The sequence below is a fragment of the Durio zibethinus genome, chromosome 26, assembly GCF_047325235.1.
Source record: "Durio zibethinus cultivar Kanyao isolate XHJ-2024 chromosome 26, ASM4732523v1, whole genome shotgun sequence".
In the NCBI taxonomy this organism is placed as follows: Eukaryota; Viridiplantae; Streptophyta; class Magnoliopsida; order Malvales; family Malvaceae; genus Durio; species Durio zibethinus.
In genome coordinates, this window is record NC_143187.1 from 886,059 (window position 1) to 906,468 (window position 20,410).

The following is a 20,410-nucleotide window of genomic DNA, read 5'->3' on the forward strand; positions in this document are numbered from 1 at the left end:
TTTTCGAACTAGGTATGGCTATTATGAATTCTTGATTATGCCTTTTGGATTAACAAATACACGTGCTGCATTCATAAACTTGATGAATAGAATTTTTAAGTAGTATCTGGATCAATTTATTGTTGTTTTTATTGATGATATTCTGGTTTATTCTAAGAGTGATGAAGAATATAAGAAACATTTGAGGATTGTATTACAGATCTTACGGGATAAACAACTCTTTACAAAGTTTAGCAAATGTGAATTTTGGTTGACAAGTGTTACTTTTCTTAGCCATGTTGTTTCTGAAGATGGGATTTCAGTTGATCTGAAAAAGATTGAGGCAATGGTGAATTGGCCTCGCCCAACAAATGTGACAGAAGTAAGAAGTTTTATAGGCTTGGCAGGTTATTATAAAAGATTTGTTGAGGGGTTTTTTCAAATTACTGTGCCATTGACTTGTTTAACTCAAAAGTGAGTAAAATTTAAATGGACTAAAAAATATGAACAGAGTTTTCAAGAGCTAAAGCAACGATTGGTGTCAGCACCTGTCCTTACCTTACCTTTTAATATTGATAGTTTTACCATTTATAGTGATGCTTCCAAGAAGAGGTTGGGTTATGTGTTAATGCAAAATGATAGGGTAATTGCGTATGCTTCTAAGCAATTAAAACCTTATGAATAGAATTATCTGACTCATGATTTGGAGTTGGTCGTGATTGTGTTTGCTTTAAAAATATGGAAGCATTATTTGTATGAGGAGTCTTGTGCAATTTATATAGACCATAAGAGTTTAAAGTATCTATTCACGTAAAAAGAGTTAAACATGAGACAAAGAAGATGGTTAAAACTAATCAAAGATTATGATTTGACTATCAATTATCATCCAAGCAAAGCCAATGTAATCACTGATGCTCTTAGTAGAAAGTTCATTAAGAGTATAGCTGCTTTGATTACTTCACAACCAAAATTGTTAGAAGAACTAAATACTCAATAAATTAAAGTGACTATAGAGGGAAATGGTGTTGTTATGGCTAGTTTGGTGGTTCAACCAACTTTGATCAAAAAGATAAAATTGGCACACAAAAAAAATAATAAGTTAGATAGAATCAAAAAAGATGTGCAAAATGGTTTGCAGCCAGAGTTTAAGCTTCACGAAGATGGTACATTATGTTTTAAAAATAGATTGTGTGTACCAAATGATCTTGAACTAAAACAAAAGATCTTGGAAGAAACACATAGGTATCGATTTACTATACATTCTTGAGGCACCAAGATGTATAAAGATTTGAAAGGAGGTTTTTGGTGCAATAACATGAAACGTGACATAGCTTAGTTTGTGTCCTAATGTCTAGTGTGTCAGCAAGTTAAGACTGAATACCAAAGACCATCAAGGTTGTTGTAACCTTTAGAGATATCGAAATGAAAGTGGGAGCACATCTCTATAAATTTCATGATGGGATTACCTAGGTCATCTAAAGGGAATAATGCAGTGTGGATAGTTATTGATAGACTAACTAAATCAGCTCATTTTCTACCTATCAAGTCGACTACTCCACTTAATAAACTAGCATAATTGTACATGGATGAAATTATCCGATTGCATAGAGTTTCAATGAGTATTGTGTCAGATAGGGATACTAGATTTGTCTCTAAATTTTAGGTAAGCGTGCAGCGAGCTATGGGGATAAATTTGAAATTGAATACAGCCTTTCACCCTCAAACGGATGGATAAATGGAGAGAACGAATTAGATTATGAAAGATATGCTTCAAGCATGTGTGATTGATTTAAAAAATAGTTTGGATGATTACTTACCTTTAGCAGAGCTCGCTTATAATAATAGTTATCAATCCAGCATTGGGATGGCTCCTTTCGAAACCTTGTATGGTAGAAAATGAATATCCTTTTTACATTAGGATGATGTTGGGTAGAGAAAACTTTTAGGGTCGAAAATAGTGCAACTGACTATAAAAAAGATCAAGGTGATTAAGAAAAGACTTAAAGCAACACAAGATCGTCAAAAGAGTTAGGCAGATAAAAAGAAAAGGAGTTAAAATTTCAACAAAGGAATTTTGTCTTTTTAAAGGTGTCACCCATAAAAGGTGTTATGCGATTTGGGAAACGAGGAAAGTTAAGCCCACATTATATAGGTCCGTTTGAAATTCTTGATAAAGTGGGAAAAGTTGCATATAGGATACCATTGCCACCTTAGCTATCTAGTGTGCACAATGTTTCTCATGTATCAATGTTGAGAAAGTATGTCTTTGACCCAAGCCACGTGGTAGAGTATGAAGCTTTAGAAGTTCAAGAATATTTAACATACTTGGAACATCCTATTCGAATAATTGATCGGAAAGAGCAAGTTTTAAGGCACAGAACTATTCTTTTTATAAAAGTTCAAAGGAATAATCATACACTAAAAGAAGCAACTTGGGAAATGAAAGATGATATGAAGAAATGGCATCCTCAGTTATTCGAAAATGAAGGTAAATCAAGTTTTGATGACGAAACTTTTTATAAGTTGGGGAAAATGTAATACCTGTTAAAAAAATGAGGGGGCTATTTTTAAGTTTTTTTTTTTTAAGTGGGGGGACTCCTTAGTAAAGACTAAGAAATGCAGAGGACCTATTGATAAATAACTCAATTTTCATTATAAGGTTAACTTATTCAGTTTTCAATCAACGACTAACAAAAAAAAAATGCAAACTTATTTTTCCCTCTATTTCTTATACAAAAAAGATAAATTGAAGGATTTTAAGTGAATGGAAAGAACAAATCTATAAGGAAAATTATCTGTTAGAGGTGAGTAAATAATCTTTTTTAATTTTAGAGTATTGATTATTAAGTCTTAAGGTATAATTTGTCATCGAAAAATCCTAAAATTTTAGGGTTTCCATTATCCTTCTTCAGGCAGATAATTTAGGCTTTAATTAGGGTCAAATTAAGTGTTGAGAAAGTTGGTAATGTGAATTTATTGCTAAAACAAAATTTTGATGGGAATAGAAAGGAAATTTTTTGTTTCGTATGAATCTTGATATGAACCCTGTGTTTGCAATGATAGATTAAGATTATATTTTGTATTAAAGGGTTAAATACTACTATGATTATTCTATATCGTTGGAAAACATGTTGAATTTACTTTTTAATGAAACAAACGGGAGTCGAATTCGAGTTTTCTATGAAGAGTTATCCAATTTTTTTCCTAAGAATGTGTAGGCTACCTAGTAGCAGCAGTAGGGAGGTATTTCAAAATTCTCTTTAATTTTTATACAAGGATTTACAGATTAAGCCATATATGTTTAGAAAGCTTATTGAGTCTACTTTCCAATGAATCAGTATAATTGAATTTGGAGTTTTTTATGAATAAATACGTAATTTTTAGGAGAAGGTATACAAGCTATCTAGCAGCAGCATATGACGTGGATTACAAAAATTGTTATAATTAATCTACAAGGAATCACGAGATGAACCATATATGGTTAGAAATCTTGTCGAGTTTAGTTTCTAACGCATAAAAAGATTTTAATTCCAAATTGGATATCTTGAGATATAGTCATTTTAGTAAAAGTAGTGCAGGTTGCCAAAATTAGTTACTAGAGTTATTTCTTGTTTAGCTTAATTGTTTTGGTATAAGCGGTCTCAAATGGGTTGATTAATAACTGTTATGTTGAAATTTTCTTGAATAGGCCATTAATTATTGAGGGAGAAAAACTAAGTGGTGGAATCGAAAGAAGGTAAGTAAAATCTCACACACTTTGCTTATTTTCGAATCTATGTATATATGTATATTTTAAATAAATGAATGCTTGATTTCATTATTTTCGATGTATGAATAGGATCAAACATATGATTATTTTGTGTTTTTGCTATATAAATGATGGATCATGCATGTGAATGAAATGAGAAAGTGATTTTTGTTTAAAGAACGGTTTTATGATAGCTATGTTTTTATATCCCTGAGAGGTGGGATCATCGATACCAGAACTAGTTCTACGGCCCTGATTAATGGGTTAAAGTAGTTAGCAAAAATATGATCATACGACCCTACTAACGGATTATAGTAGTTAGTGTAAGGTCCTGACTAGCGGGTTATAATAGTTAGCAATGATCATGAGAATGAAATTGTCGATATAACCAATGTCACGAGTTATAGCAGTGACCATAGCTAACAATAAATGAATGATAATGATGATTTATAACAATGATGATTTGTGATGAATGATTTTTATAAATTGATCCATGATTTGGTGACATGTTTTGATTCTGATTTATGATCTATGAATGCTTAATAGATTGTTGAGTTTTGAATTATTTTTTACATTATGAGTTGATAAATGTTTGTGAGAATGATCTATATAGTACATATGAAAATGATGTTTAATCCAGTAAGGTGTGTGAGCCTTTACTTACTGAGCTGTAGTTTGTTCATTCCCTATTTTCTTTTCTTTTATAGATGTTATGAATGATAAGTATGATTAGTCTTAAGAGGATCTAGAAGAATCGAGTATTGGAAAACTACTTAAAAATTAGGATTTTATGAAGTATTATTTTCTTTTAGTTGTAATATTCGACTTTGAACCTTTGAAAACTTGTTATTTAGTTATTTTACTTAATGAGAACCTTATTATATTTGAGAGTTGTTCAATGGTTATGGATTAGGCTTCATATTGCTTTGGGGTTTTACTTCAAGGTAATATGATCGTGTTGCGTCTTGGTCTCGGGATGTGACATAAAATAATATCAGAGCAATCATCGTCGGTAGCCATGAGAGTCACTAAGTGCTACACGATGGGACCGTGGGAGTCACTAAGTGCTGCACGGTGGTCTGGTGTGATCTTGGTCCTGTGGATGGACTCGGCTTGATAGGGATGTCAAGCATTAAAGGTAAAGAGATTGTAATGCCCCACAATTCCACATTGGAAGGATGTGTGGATAAGGAATAATAAATATGTAGAGACTTAATCCTAAACTTGTGAGACACCTTTTATAGGACAAAATTGTAAGACCTTTGGGTCAAATCTGATAATACCTAGCAGATTGGGTCCGGGTTCCACAAATAGTATCATAACGATCACCAATTGACAGTTGTGGGAGTTACTAAGTGCTATACGGTGGGACCGTGAGAGTCTCTAAGTGCTACACGGTGATTTGGTGTAATCTTGGTCTTGTTGATAGATTCGGCTTGACAGGGACATCAAGAATTAAAGGTGGGGAGATTGTAACGCCTTCAATCCCACATAAGAAGAATGTATGGATAAAGAATGATATATACGTAAAGATTTAATCCCAAATCTGTGAGGCGCTCTAGGTGATACGAGGAACCTCCAATCATTTGATGTTTCAAGCAACAATATAGCTGGAAAGATACCAAAGAGCCTGAGCAATTCCTTTAACAACTTTGAAGGAATGATTCCCTCTGGTGACATATTCAATTCTGCCACAAATATGTCATTCTTAGGCAATCCGCGCCTACGTGGAGCAGCTTCTAGGAGGCCGATATGCCCTCAAAAGAAACACTGGTTTCGATCACCTATGTTATTGATTATTCTTATCATAGTCATACTTGTTTCAGTGCTCTTATCAGCCCTAGGCTGTGTGATTTTAATCTGCCGCATTAAACTAAAGGTTTCTTCCAGGAAAACTGAAAGATCAAGAAAACCTCCAACACCAGAAATAATGCACAATTTCCCCAGAATCACTTGCAAGGAACTGTCAGAAGCCACTAGAGGATTTTATGACCATAACCTAATTGGGACAGGTAGCTATGGACGTGTTTACAGAGGAGTTCTTCAAGATGGGACAAGCATTGCTGTAAAGGTGTTACATTTGCAGTCTGAAAATTCAACCAAAAGTTACAACAGAGAATGCCAAGTTCTGAAGAGCGTTAGACACCGAAACCTTATCCGAATTATAGCAGTGCGTAGTTTACCCGATTTCAAGGCTTTGGTTCTTCCTTATATGGCAAATGGAAGCTTTGATAGCCGTCTCTATCCGCATTCTGAGTCAGGTTTGAGTTCAGGATCTTCAGATTTGAGTCTAACTCAGAAAGTTAGCATTTGCAGTGACATTGCTGAAGGGATGGCCTATCTGCATCACCATTCCCCGGTTAGAGTCATACACTGTGATCTAAACCGGAGCAATATTCTTCTAAATGATGATATGACAGCATTGGTTTCGGACTTTGGGATTGCAAGGCTAGTTATGGCAGTAGGAGCTGGCAATGGAAGTGGGGCTACTGAAAACATGGGAAATTCTACTCCAAATATGTTAGCCGGATCCATTGGTTACATTGCACCAGGTAATCCTCCTTTGTGTCTCTAGTGCATCATCATCTGTATTCTCTGACATTAACAACTTTAAGTCATTTTCAGTAATGTAAACAAATTGTATTTTTATCCCAAATCTTCAAATCATTTCATCAAAAAACTACAACAAAAACATCAAAATGGCACACTTATCAGATGCGTATGCCTTGCTAAGCCTTGATTCATGCCAAATTATCAGTTTTACACATGATTCACTTATCAGTGTCATTATTGTAGATATTGGACTTTCATTCTGTATTTTTACGCAGAAAAACTTTTCAGTCTTTTCAGGGAGGTTTGCTTCTTTTTTCTTTAATGATGCCTTAAATTCAAAACAATACATATTAATTCAGTCAACTTTATGCTGCAGAGTATGGATTGGGATCTAACACATCTATCAAGGGAGATGCATACAGCTTTGGAGTTGTAGTTCTTGAGACAGTGAGTAGAAAACGACCAACTGATGACATATTTGTTGGTGGTTTAAGCCTGCACAGATGGGTGAAGAGACACCACTATGGAAGGGTAGAAAAAGTGGTTGACTCATCTATGATCAGAGCTTTAAGGGATCAATCCCCAAAAGTGAAAAGAATGTGGGAAGTTGCAATTGGAGAATTGATTGAATTAGGTATTCTGTGCACTCAGGAAACTCCCTCTACTAGGCCCACCATGCTTGATGCTGCTGATGACCTGGATCGCCTTAAAAGATACCTTAGCAGGGATACTGCTATGATATTCGCCTCTCCTCTGCGAATATCTTCTTCCACTCTCGGTGATGACTAACAGCTTCTCAAATTGTACATGGACTGAATTTACTCTTAGCCTTTTGGAAAGTTTGACTTAGAATCTGTGCATCCCAACCTAAGATTACTAAGATAAGTCATAATTATATAAGTAAAAATATAAATCTAAATTTATAAAAAAAATCATGAGATTTTTGAATCAATGTAGATAATATTTTATAAATAGAATGTGAATTTTCACAAATAATATCAAAACAATTACCAATCAAATGAGAACTAAGTATTATATAATAGGAGCTTCTTCTAAAATCCCGATAGAGCTAAGTACTAAAAGATTTAAGTCATCTCTAAAATTTTAATTTCTGATGTAATCTGATTTTGTGATTATGTGTATTTGATTTTGGTTCTATGATTCTATGTATATGATTCTATAGTTTTGTCTATTTTTTATGTTGGCATAATTTTGTCTCTATAAGATTTGTGACATCCAAATTTTATAATGAGAAATTCTGAAAAATTTTTATGATATATAAATAGAAATTTAAAATTAAACTTTTGAGGAGCTTTTTGTAAAAAAAAAAAAATTATAAAATTTTTGAATTAAAATAAATAATAAATATAGATTTACAGAATCAATTAGAAAAGGGAGTAAAGATGCTTTTGAGAATCATATAAGATAACTATAACACTAACTATAGGTTTTCTACATTTCTAATAAGGATATTTGTTCATCATTGGCCCTGTTAATACATTATTTGACAGCTTCTTTATTTTGCTACATAAGATAGTGCAGAAATTGAAAAAAAAAAGATGGAAAAAAAAAGGGAAAAACAAACTTGTGAGTTGCTTAATATTTGAGTCAAGTAACCATACATCACAGGCTATGGAAAATGAGAAACTCCGCTATCCCTATGACCTTTTTTTTGTAAAAAAAACAAAAAAAAACAAACATAAAAACCTCTGGAACTGTTTTCAAAGACAAGGAAAGTTCAAACCAATCCAGGCAGAGGCTTCCTTACTTTTCAAGTATAGAAGGCATGAGGAAGCTACTTAGGTACATTCAATCAGACTTGAACTGATACCAGAAGGATATATTCACGTTTGGTTTCACATATTAACTACATTTACTATCCATATCAATCAGAAAAAATTCAAAAATAGCCACAGAGATAGAACGAAACACAAGATGATTGATCCATTACCCTCTCTCCTATGATATTCCTTTTCTTAAAAAAATCAGACGTTGAAAATGAAGAAAATGTTATGATGTGACTATATTGTAAGCGGACCTCCCACCAAGGCTTGGAATGAATTATATATATAATATGGATTGTAAACGTTTGTAGTGGTGGATGACATTCCATGACAATAACCATATTTAGTGTTTTCACAAATTGAGGCTGCTGATATCTATTGTCTCAAAGAAAAATGAATTAATGGTAAAAAAAAAAAAGAAAGCGTGATAAAGGGAACGTGATTTTCTTGTGTCTAAATGTATGCAGCTTATAAATTATTCTCAAAATAACTACTTTCAACAAGCATCAAGTGAGAATATTATGAGCATCTGTTGATACTTCTTCCCATGTTATAGCATCCTAAGGATTATAGAAAAGCAAAAATGAAATAAAAATAATACTAGTAAGGCAGGAAGAGGACTGACACTTGAACAAGCCCAAATAATTAATGATAAAAGCAACAGAAATTGTGGTCTGGCACAACCCCAATTCCACTTTTAAAATGCAATGGCATGGCTGCACCTTTCATCCGTAACATATCTGATCAACAGCAGGTCGTTGCTAAGAAATAATAACGTTGGCAAGTATAGAAGTTATTGTTGTTGGTAGTTTACAACGTGACCTATCTCATATTAAATAAAAAGATTATTTGTATATAGTTTAAATAATTATTTATATTATTTAAGTAATTAAATTAAATGTTAGAGTGAACAAAATTATTTGAACTTGTTAAAAAATTTTTTAGTGGTTCAAATAAATTTTAAAGTAAAAAATTAGACACTTTGACTTATTTGACAAATAAATATATTTTTTATTTAAATTTTTTACTTTTTAAAATTTGAAAATTAATAAAATATTATTTTATTTAAAAGTAAAAATTTGTATAATTGGACCAGTTTGATAAATAAATTTATTTTTATTTAAATCTTTTGCTTTTTTAAAATTAAAAAATAAATAAAAATTTATTTTATTTTAAATAAGCATGCTTAAATAAAAAAAAATTGATTGTCTAAATAAATATGTTTGAGTAGAAAAATATATATGTCCAAATAAATTTATTTAAATAAAAATATGATTACACAAATTATCATAATTTTTTAAATAAAAATTTTGTGACCATTGATTTATTATAAATAAATATTTTTACTTCATCAATTTCATTAATTCTTATTTGACAAATCTATTACAAGAGCTACAAACTATTCATTCACTCATGAAATTTCAGCAAGGTAAGTAAAGGGAAAGAGTTGGATTAAATCAGGAAAATAAATCGTATGAAGCACACAAACCACTCATGAAATGCAAGATTTTTAGTGCACCACAAGGGTCACGTGTGTATGTTTTCTCCGACATTATGATAGCAGCATCAGCAATTGCATTACTCGGGCATGCATCATCAACTCAAGGTTTTGACGAATTTGCTCGACAGCTCTGAGTGCACTGCCACTGCCACCAAGACTCTCGAACAAGTGAAAAAGAGAGGAAGAAGTAATGTTATTCAACTGGCAGAGCAATGTCAAAACTCTGATTCAAATAATCAAGCAAAAATCTAGCATCCCACTTCAAAATTCATTGAATACGCTTATGCTAAACAGGTTTAGAAACCAATTTTTTCTGACACATAATAGATTGATAGAAATGTTCATTTTCTAACTAATATGACCGAGGGCCCGTTCGCCAGCCTTCGGCATAGTGTGGTTGGTTTCATTTTGGTCCAATCCCAACCAAGCCAGAAGCCTCCATTGGGTTACTCAGGCCCTCATGGCTTAGTTAGACCAGGCCCTACTGCTCTAGACCTCTAGTGGCTGCCCCAAAAGTGCCATTACTGGAAAAGTCCAATGAGCCCAACATGCTGGATTTGCATTCACTGTACTTTTCCATTTATGCCATTGCTTTTTATTTCTATTTTTCATTTTCACCCTTCAAATTTCAATCTTCCCATTTTGTCTACGCTTTTAGTTATTTTTCCTTAATTTTTTATACTTGACAAATAAATATAATTATAATAAAAATTTTGGTATATAAGTTCCTTATTATTTTATCATTTCAAAAAAAATTTATTTTTACTAACTAATATATCAAAAATTATAAATCTCTATATCAAATTAATAATTTTATTATTATCATTATTTTTAATTTCATTATAAATAATTTTACTTTGCGTCTGAGTGAATTGAACCCATAGCTTCACCCGTCACATTCCCTTATGCCTTTTTGTATACCATTTATCCTCTATCAATGATGATGTACCATATTGATTTAAATTTACAGAGTGTATTTCTAAATAATATGGCTTGTAATAAAATTGGCAGGTAGAATCTTTAAAATTTTAAACTTTGTATTTATGAATTTTTTTCATATCAAAAATAGCAAAAAATAAAGACTAAAATGTACGCTCAAATAATATTAGAAACTAGAGGTCACAATTGGATAATACAAATAATTTTGATCCAAGTTGAAAAATTTTAAATAATTTTGGATCGAATCATTTTTAATTTGAATTAATTTAAATTTAAATCATTCAATTTTTATTTAGATTATTTTTTATTAGAGTCATTTGAATTTAACAATTACATTAATTGAATTTAAATCATTTCATATTCAAGTAGTTAGCTTTAAATTTAAATCTAATTTAGAAAAAAATCATTTAAACAAATCAAATTTTAGCAATCAAAATTGTGTATTTGAAATCATGTTTTCATCAACTTGCGTTATACCTCCAATTTCAATTTTTGATGTCATAAAAATAAAATTTTCAAACAGTCATTTCATCTTACATAGAAGACAAAAAAAAATATATATATATATATGAATTTAAAAGTCATTTACTAATTTAGAATTATTTTGTGTAAAAAATTAACAATTTAGTTTCGAAAAATTGATATTCAATTTTCATTTTCATTGCATTAATTATTGTTAGTAATTCAATTTCTGAAAATTTCAAACCTAAATCCATATGTTCTTTTTTTCATGTTAAAAGGACACTAATAAATTTGCTCAATGAGTTAGCAAAGTTAGAACGTCAGGTTAGGGTCCAAAAGTCTGATAGTAATGATTCACAGACTCTCTTTCTAATTCTTTATCATTAATGAATTTGTTATTATTAGTCAATCATAAGTTTGAAAGTTAGAAATTATGTTATTGCTATAGTAAATGATCTTTGTAAAATAGGCAATAGAAGGTGCTATTAAGTTGACAAGGATGATGAAGAAAGCGGTTCTCAGCCAAACGTTGTTTTGTAACATACAGCACCATCATTGACAGTGTTTGTAAGGACAACGTCCCTGTAACCGAGGCGTAATATGAACCGCTTTTCGGAAATGACATGTAAAGGCAAGATGGATGAAGCTAGAAAATTAAGTTCTTTTTTTTTTTTATTGCTAGGGGATGTGCAGCTACGCCATCACGGTCAACGGATATTGTAAATGCCCAAAAGGATAGATAAGGCAGTGGAACTCTTTTCATGAAATGTCTCAAAAGCAATCAAATAAATACAATTTTAGCAACTCTTTTCTGGCCTTTCGCACTTGGGTTGAAAATCCACTCAAGGCTGCAATCTCTATTCTCTACTAGCTATAATAGGATAGATTGAAAAAGCATGCTAGTCCCTCTATAAAACATTGAACCTAATGAAATTTCCCTCACCAAAAATCTATTTCCACCTTCACTTAGAACAACTTGTCACTCTCAACCGCTTCAGCAGAAATCGTAGCCCCTTCTGGACGCCTTGGTTGCCTCACAAAGGGAAATTTCTTCTGCACTTGCCTGGGAGGCATAGCCATCAATATATTCACCATGGCATTCGTTAGATTATTATTTTTAATTCTTCTACTCCGAGATTTGGTTTCTGTATCCGGCAATAGCGATCCAGCCTATCATCGTCATCTTCACCATTCTTTCCTTAAAGACAAGGCTGCTCTTCTAGCATTTAAGGAGTCCATATTAGTTGATCCAAATTCCAAACTTACAAACTGGGAAGAGGTTGTTCCTGTTTGCAACTTCACTGGTGTCACATGCAACAAGCGACAGCGCCGTGTGATACAAATCGACCTGTCTAGCTCTGGACTTGTGGGGAAGATTTCACCCTTCCTTTCAAACCTCACTGGCCTTCTACTCCTAAACCTTGATGACAACCACTTCTTCGGCACCATTCCGCCTGAACTTTCCTCCCTCCGACTTCTCCAAACTCTCATCCTAAATACAAATAGCTTAAATGGTCCAATACCAGACAGTTTCGCCCTCCTCACCAACCTCACTTTATTTGAAGTTATGGAAAACAATTTGACAGGTCCCCTGCCGCCTTCTTTTTTCTCAAACTGCACACAGTTACAAGTTATAGATCTCTCTTTCAACCACATCGGAGGTCAAATTCCAGCAGAAATCGGAAATTGTCCAAGTTTATGGACTATCAATTTATACAACAATCAATTTACAGGGCAACTTCCTGCCTCCTTAACCAATATTACACTGTATCTTCTAGATGTGGAGTACAATCTTCTATCTGGTGAACTTCCTACAGACATAGTACAGAAGCTGCCTACGCTCATCTTTCTTCATTTATCCTATAACAACATGACAAGTCATGATAATAACACCAATCTCTATCCATTCTTCGCCACATTGGGAAATTGTACTAATTTAATGGAGCTTGAATTGGCTGGAATGGGCCTTGGAGGAACATTACCCAGCACCATCGGCCATCCTAGACTAAAGCGTCTAGAATTGCAAGAAAATCGCATCTTTGGGTCGATTCCCCCAGAAATAGGAAATCTTTCAAACATTACAATGCTGAACTTAGCATCCAATTTTCTAAATGGAACAATTCCGGAAGAGTTCAGTCTATTGTTAAAATTGGAGCAGCTTATTTTGTCCCACAACTTTTTCAGCTTCAGAATTCCTGCAGCATTAGGTAAACTCCCTCATCTTGGTCAGCTAGATCTATCAAACAACAAATTCTCCGGAGAAATTCCATCCAGCCTAGGAGATTTAGTTGCACTTCAATATTTGTCTCTCAATAACAACCTCCTTTCAGGGACAATACCACCAAAACTACTCAAATGTACAAATCTTGACGTGCTTGATCTGTCCCACAATAGATTAACAGGGAGGATCCCTTCAGAGATAGCAGACCTACGTGAAATCACACGATTTATAAAATTTTCACACAATCTTCTCCAAGGTCCTTTGCCAATTGCGCTCAGCAAGCTCGAAAATGTTCAAGAAATGGATCTTTCGTCAAACAACTTCAGTGGGAATATCTTCCCCCAAATATCAAGTTGCATCTCAGTGATGATGATAAATTTCTCACACAATTCCCTTGAAGGGCAGCTTCCAGATTCTCTAGGTGATCTGTGGAACCTCCAGTCATTTGATGTTTCAAGCAACAATATAGCTGGAAAGATACCAACGAGCCTGAGCAAAATTAACCTCACATTTCTGAATCTTTCCTTTAACAACTTTGAAGGAATGATTCCCTCTGGTGGCATATTCAATTCAGCCACAAATATGTCATTCTTAGGCAATCCGCGTCAACGTGGAGCAGCTTCTTGTAGGCCGATATGCCTTCAAAAGAAACAATGGTTTCGATCACGTATGTTCCTTATTATTCTTATCATAGTCATACTTGTTTCAGTGCTCTTATCAGCACTAGGCTGTGTGATTTTAATCCGCCGCACTAAAGGGTTCTTCCAGGAAAACTGAAAGATCAAGAAAACCTCCAACACCAGAAATAATGCACAATTTCCCCAGAATCACTTACAAACAACTGTCAGATGCGACTAGAGGATTTGATGACCAGAACCTAATTGGGACAGGTAACTCTGGACGTGTTTACAGAGGAGTTCTTCAAGATGGGACAAGCATTGCTATAATGGTGTTACATTTGCTGTCTGAAAATTCAACCAAAAGTTTCAACAGAGAATGCCAAGTTCTGAAGAGGGTTAGTCGAAACCTTATTCGAATTATAACATTGTGTAGTTTTCCCGATTTTAAGGCTTTGGTTCTTCCTTATATGGCAAATGGAAGCTTGGATAGCCGTCTCTATCCGCATTCTGAGTCAGGTTTGCGTTCATTCTCTTCAGATTTGAGTCTAATTCAGAGAGTTAGCATTTGCAGTGACATTGCTGAAGGGATGGCCTATCTGCATCACCATTCCCCGGTTAGAGTCATACACTGTGATCTAAAGCCGAGCAATATTCTTCTAAATGATGATATGACAGCATTGGTTTTGGGACTTTGGGATTGCAAGGCTGGTTATGACAGTAGGAGCTGGCAATGGAAGTGGGGCTATTGAAAACATGGGAAATTCTACTGCAAATATGTTAGCAGGATCCATTGGATACATTGCACCATGTAATCCTCCTTTTTGTCTCTAATGCATCATCATCTGTATTCTCTGACATTAATAACTTTAAGTCATTTTCAGTTATGTAAACAAATTGTATCTTTATCCCAAATTTTCAAATCATTTCATCAAAAAACTACAACAAAAACATCAAAATGGCACACTCATCAGATGCGTATGCCTTGCTAAGCCTTGATTCATGCCAACTTATCACTTTTACACATGATTCACTTATCGGTGTCAGAGTTATTGTAGACATTGGACTTTCTTTCTGTTTTAGTAAGCAGAAAAACGTTTCAGTCTTTTTAGGGAGGTTTGCTTCTTATTTCTTTAATGATGGCTTAAATTCAAAATAATACATATTAAATCAATCAACTTTATGCTGCAGAGTATGGATTGGGATCGAATACATCTATCAAGGGAGATGTATACAGCTTTGGAGTTATAGTTCTTGAGATGGTGACTAGGAAACGACCAACTAATGACATGTTTGTTGGTGGTTTAAGCCTGCACAGATGGGTGAAGAGTCACTATTATCGAAAGGTAGAAAAAGTGGTTGACTCATCTTTGATCAGAGCTTCAAGGGATCAATCCCCTAAAGTGAAAAGATTGTGGGAAGTTGCAATTGGAGAATTGATTGAATTAGGTATTCTCTGCACTCAGGAAACTCCCTCTACTAGGCCTACCATGCTTGATGCTGCTGATGACCTGGATCGCCTTAAAAAATACCTTTCTGGGGATACTACTATGATATTCGCCTCTCCTCTGCGAATATCTTCTTCCACTCTAGGTTATGACAACAGCTTCTCAAATTGTACATAGACTGAATTTTTACTCTTGGCCTTTCGGAAAGTTTGACATCCCAACCCGAGATTACGAAGATACATTATAATATATAAGTAGAATCTTAAATTTAAATTTATGAAGAAAATCATGAGATTTTTGAATTAAAGCGAATAATACTTTACAAGTTGAATATGAATTTTCACAAATAATATCAGAACAATCACCAATCAAACATGAACTAAGTATTATATAATGAGAATAATCTCTAAAATCCCAAAAGAGTTAAGTGTTAAATGATGGAAGTCACCTCTAAAATCTCAACTTTTTGTGTGATTCTGGTTTTGTGATTATGTGTGTTTGATTTTGGTTCTGTGATTCTTATATACAATTATCTAATTCTGTCTATACTTTATGTTGGCCTCTCCTCTGCGAATTTCTTCTTCCACTCTAGGTGATGACTAACAGCTTCTCAAATTGTACATAGACTGAATTTTACTCTTGCCCTTTTGGAAAGTTTAACTTGGAATCAATCAGAAAAGAGAGCAAAGATGCTTTGGGAATCATACCTGATAACTATATCACTAACTATAGGTTATTCTACATTTCTAAGCAGGATAATTGTACATTATTGGCCCTGTTAATACATTATTTGACAGCTTCTTTATTTTCCTACGTAAGATAGAGCAGAAATTCAAAAAATAAGAAGGAAAAAAAGGGAAAAACAAACTTGTGAGTTGCTTAACAATTGAGTCAAGTAATCATACATCCTAAGGAAAATGAGAAACTCCCCTATCCCTATTCTCCAGGTGTGACCTCTTTGGTAAGGGAAAAAAAAAACTCTGGAACTGTTTTGAAAGACTAACAAGTCCAAACCAATCCAGGCAGAGCAGCTTTTACTTTTCAAGTACGGAAGGCATGAGGAAGCTACTTAGCTACATTCAATCAGACTTGAACTGATGCCAGAAGGATATATTAACGTTTGGTTTCACAGATTAACTACATTTACTATCCATTTCAGTCAGAAAAAATTCAAAAATAGCCGCGGAGATCGAACGAAACGCAATATGATTGATCCATTGCCCTCTCTCCTATGATATTCCTTTTCTTTAAAAAAAAAAAAATCAGATGTTGAAAATGAAGGAAATGTTATGATGAGACTGTATTGTAAGTGGACCTCCCTCAAAGACTTGGAATGAAATTTATATATATAATATGGATTGTAAATGTTTGTAGCGGTGGATGGCATTCCATGATAACGACCAAATTGAGACTGCTGATATCTATTGTCTCAAAGAAAAATGAATTAATGGTAAAAAAAAAAAAAGTAAGCGTGATAAGGGAACAAGATTTTTTTGTGCCTAAATGTATGCATCTTATAAATTATTCTCAAAATAACTACTTTCAACAAGCATCAAGTGAGAATATTATGAGCATCTGTTGATATTTCTTCCAATGTTATAGCATCCTAATGATTATAGCAAAGCAAGAACGAAAAAAAAAAATAATCAAGGCAAAAAGAGGACTGACACTAGAACAATATCAAATAATTAAAGATAAAAGCAACAGAAATTGTGGTCTGACACAACCCCCAATTCCACTTTTAAAATGCAGTGGCATGGCTGCCCCTTTCATCAGCAACATATCTAATTAACAACAGGTCGTTGCTAAGAAATAATCACGTTGGCAAGCATAGAAGTCATTGTCGGTATTCCCTACAATTTAGAAATATCATTTGTATATAATTTAAAAGAGATTATTTATATTATTTAAATAATTAAATTAATTATTTAAGTTATTAAAGTAAGAGTTGAAGTGAGTAAAATCATTTAAATTTATTAAAAAAAATTTTAACGAGTCAAATAATTTTAAAATCAAAGATCGGACACTAAAATTTATTTAGTAATAAATTTATTTTTATTTAAATTTTTTACGTTTTTAAAATTTTGAAATTAATAAAATATTATTTTATTTTGAATTAATATACTTAAAAAATATATATTTATATATATAACTATTTGAATTAATTTGTTTGAGAAAAAAAACTTGAATGTTTAAATAAATTTATTTGGATAGAAAAATATAATAACATAGATTATCATAACTTTTTAAAAATTTTATAACTATTGATTTATTATAAATAAGATTTGGCAAATCTATTACAAGCGCTGCAAACCATTCATTCACTCATAAAATTTCTGGAAGGTAGGTAAAGGGAAAGAGTTGGATAAAATCAGGGAAATAAATCAAATGAAACACGCACAGCATTCATGAAATGCAAGATTTTTAGTGCACCACAAGTGTCACGTGTGTCAGTTTTCTCCGACATTATGATGGCAGCATCAGCAATGGCATTGCTCAAGCATGCATCAACTCGAGGTTTTGACGAATTTGCTCAACAGCTATGAGTGCACTGCCACTGCATCCAAGACTCTCGAACAAGTGAAAAAGAGAGGAAGAAGTTATTATATTCAACTGGCAGAGCAATGTCAAAATTCTGATTCAAATAATCAAGCAAAAATCTAGCATCCCACTTCAAAATTCATTGAATATGCTTATGGTAGACAGGTTTAGAAACCAAGTTTTTCTGGTACATAATAGATTGATAGAAATGTTCATTTCCTAACTAATATGACTGAGGGCCCGTTCGGCAGCCTTCGGCATAGTGCGGTTGGTCTGATTTTGTTCCAATCCCAACCAAGCCGAAGCCTCCATTGGGCTAGTCAGGCCCTCGTGGCGTGGTTGGACCAGCTCTACAGGTCTAGACCTCCAGTGGCTGCTCCAAAAGTGCCATTACTGGAAAAGTCCAATAAGCCCAATACGCTGGATTTGTATTCACTGTACTCTTCCATTTATGCCATTGGTTTTTATTTCTATTTTTCATTTTCACCCTTCAAATTTCAATCGTCCCATTTTGTCTACGCTTTTAGTTATTTTTCCTTAAATTTTAATACTTAGACAAATAAATATGTAATAATTATAATAAAAATTTTGGTATATAAGGTCATTATTAATTTATCATTTCTAAAAACAAATTATTTACTAATTAATATATCAAAAATTATGAATCTCCATATCAAATTATTAATTTTATTATTTATCATTATTTTTAATCTTATAACAATCAATTTTACCTTACGTAGAACAATCCCAAGTCAATTGAACCGTTAGCTTCACCTGTCACATTCCCTTCCCTTTAGGGTTTTTTGTATACTATTTATCCTTCATGAATCATGATGTAGCATATTGATTTAATTTTAAATATTGTATTTATAAATAACATGGCTTGTAGTAAAATTGGTAGGTTGAATCTTTAAATTTTTAAACTTTGTATTTATGAAATTTTTCATATCATAAACAATAAAAATATAGAAGCAAAAGTATATGCTCCAATAACATTAAAAATTAGAGGTCACAATTGGTCAACACAAATCATTTCGATTAAGATTGAAAGAAATTTAGGTAATTTTGGATTGAATCATTTTTAGTTTGGATTAATTTGAATTTAGATAATTAATTTTTGATTTAAACTATTTTAAATTCAAGTCATTTGAGTTGGACAATTAAATTAATTGAGTTTGAATCATTTCATGTACAAAATCGTTAATTTTAAATTTAAATCAAATTTAGATAAATTATTTAGAACAAATCAAATTTTATCAATCCAAATTATATATTTGAAATAAAATTTTATCAACTTGGGTTATACCTCCAATTTCAATTTTTGATTTCATAAAAATAAAATTTTCAAAAAATCATTTCATCTTACATAAAGACAAAAAAACAAATGAATTTTTAAGTCATTTACTAATTTAGAATTATTTTATATAAAAGATTAACAATTTACTTTCAGCGTTGGCTATTGTTAGTAATTCAATTTCTGAAAAATTTCAAACCTAAATTCATGTGTTCTTTTTTTCATGTTAAAAGGACACTACTAAACTTACTCACGAGTTAGCAAAGTTAGAATGTCAGGTTGCATGATCAGATTTCTTCTCAGCCATTGATGGTAAATTAAATCCTAGCAAGTTTTATAGCGAAGAAGGCAGCATTTTGCTGCTTGATTAGGTATTATGCAGCCTGCAGGTACTCTTTCGAGCTGTTTTTTTTTTTTTTTTGAATAGCACCCATTTGAATAACCCCGTCCGATTTCTGATAAATGATTTACCATTTGTTCTAATTTGAATTTTGATAGCCTTGTAATGCTGCACCACTGTCCTTTGCAGAACAATTGCTTGTGGTCCTTTCTTCCTATTTATCATCACGATGGTCCTGAAAGGACACACTTGAAGCCAAGACATGTCGACTTCAATGTTTTTGAAGTTCATTGTAGTGTTAAATCTACTCTCTCTGACTTTCTTTTCTGAGCAATCACAGGTATTGATCATGAACATGGAGTCAAAAACATTGGTCAGATCAAAGTCCATTCATAGATTTTTCTTGTGTCTTCCCTTTGCCTCCATTTTTCCACCTGCGAATTCACCAATACATGTATATTTTTAATGGGTTTTCTTGTTCTCTCTTTCAGCTTACAATTCGCTAAGTCATGAGAAAACACTAGGACTTACCAGCTGCTAATATACCAAAAAGAAAGGACGAAGGATAATCTGCTCAAAGTGTGGAACCTAGCAGAAATGCTTCACAAAGGGCATTGTTACCATTTTCATAAGGTGGACTGCATGTATAGATTAGCTCTTGATCCCTGGTGACTAATATATTATTTTTGTTGGCTATCAGCTGGATGAAGTGTGAAATTGGGGTGTTTTTGTTTTTGTCATTCTACTCGATAGTGTTGCTTTCAATTCCTGATATAACAAGTCTTTTGCATCCTCACCTGTGTAGTGTATCCTGTTTTGATCTTGGTTGCAACATCTGCTGCTGTATTGATAGTTTACTTTTATAAACTCAGGAACATTTTAACTGATTTTAAAAAATAACAACTTGAACTAAATGAATTTGCAATTTGAAATGACATGCATTAAAATTATTAAAAACTAGTAAATGAATCCTTCTTAGAATG

General features: G+C 32.8%; 1 pseudogene; it reads left to right on the plus strand.

The window, feature by feature from the left end:
* The first annotated feature begins 11,718 nt into the window (after positions 1-11,718).
* On the plus strand, positions 11,719-15,473 carry LOC111275422 (putative leucine-rich repeat receptor-like serine/threonine-protein kinase At2g24130; annotated as a pseudogene).
* Positions 15,474-20,410: the final 4,937 nt, after the last annotated feature.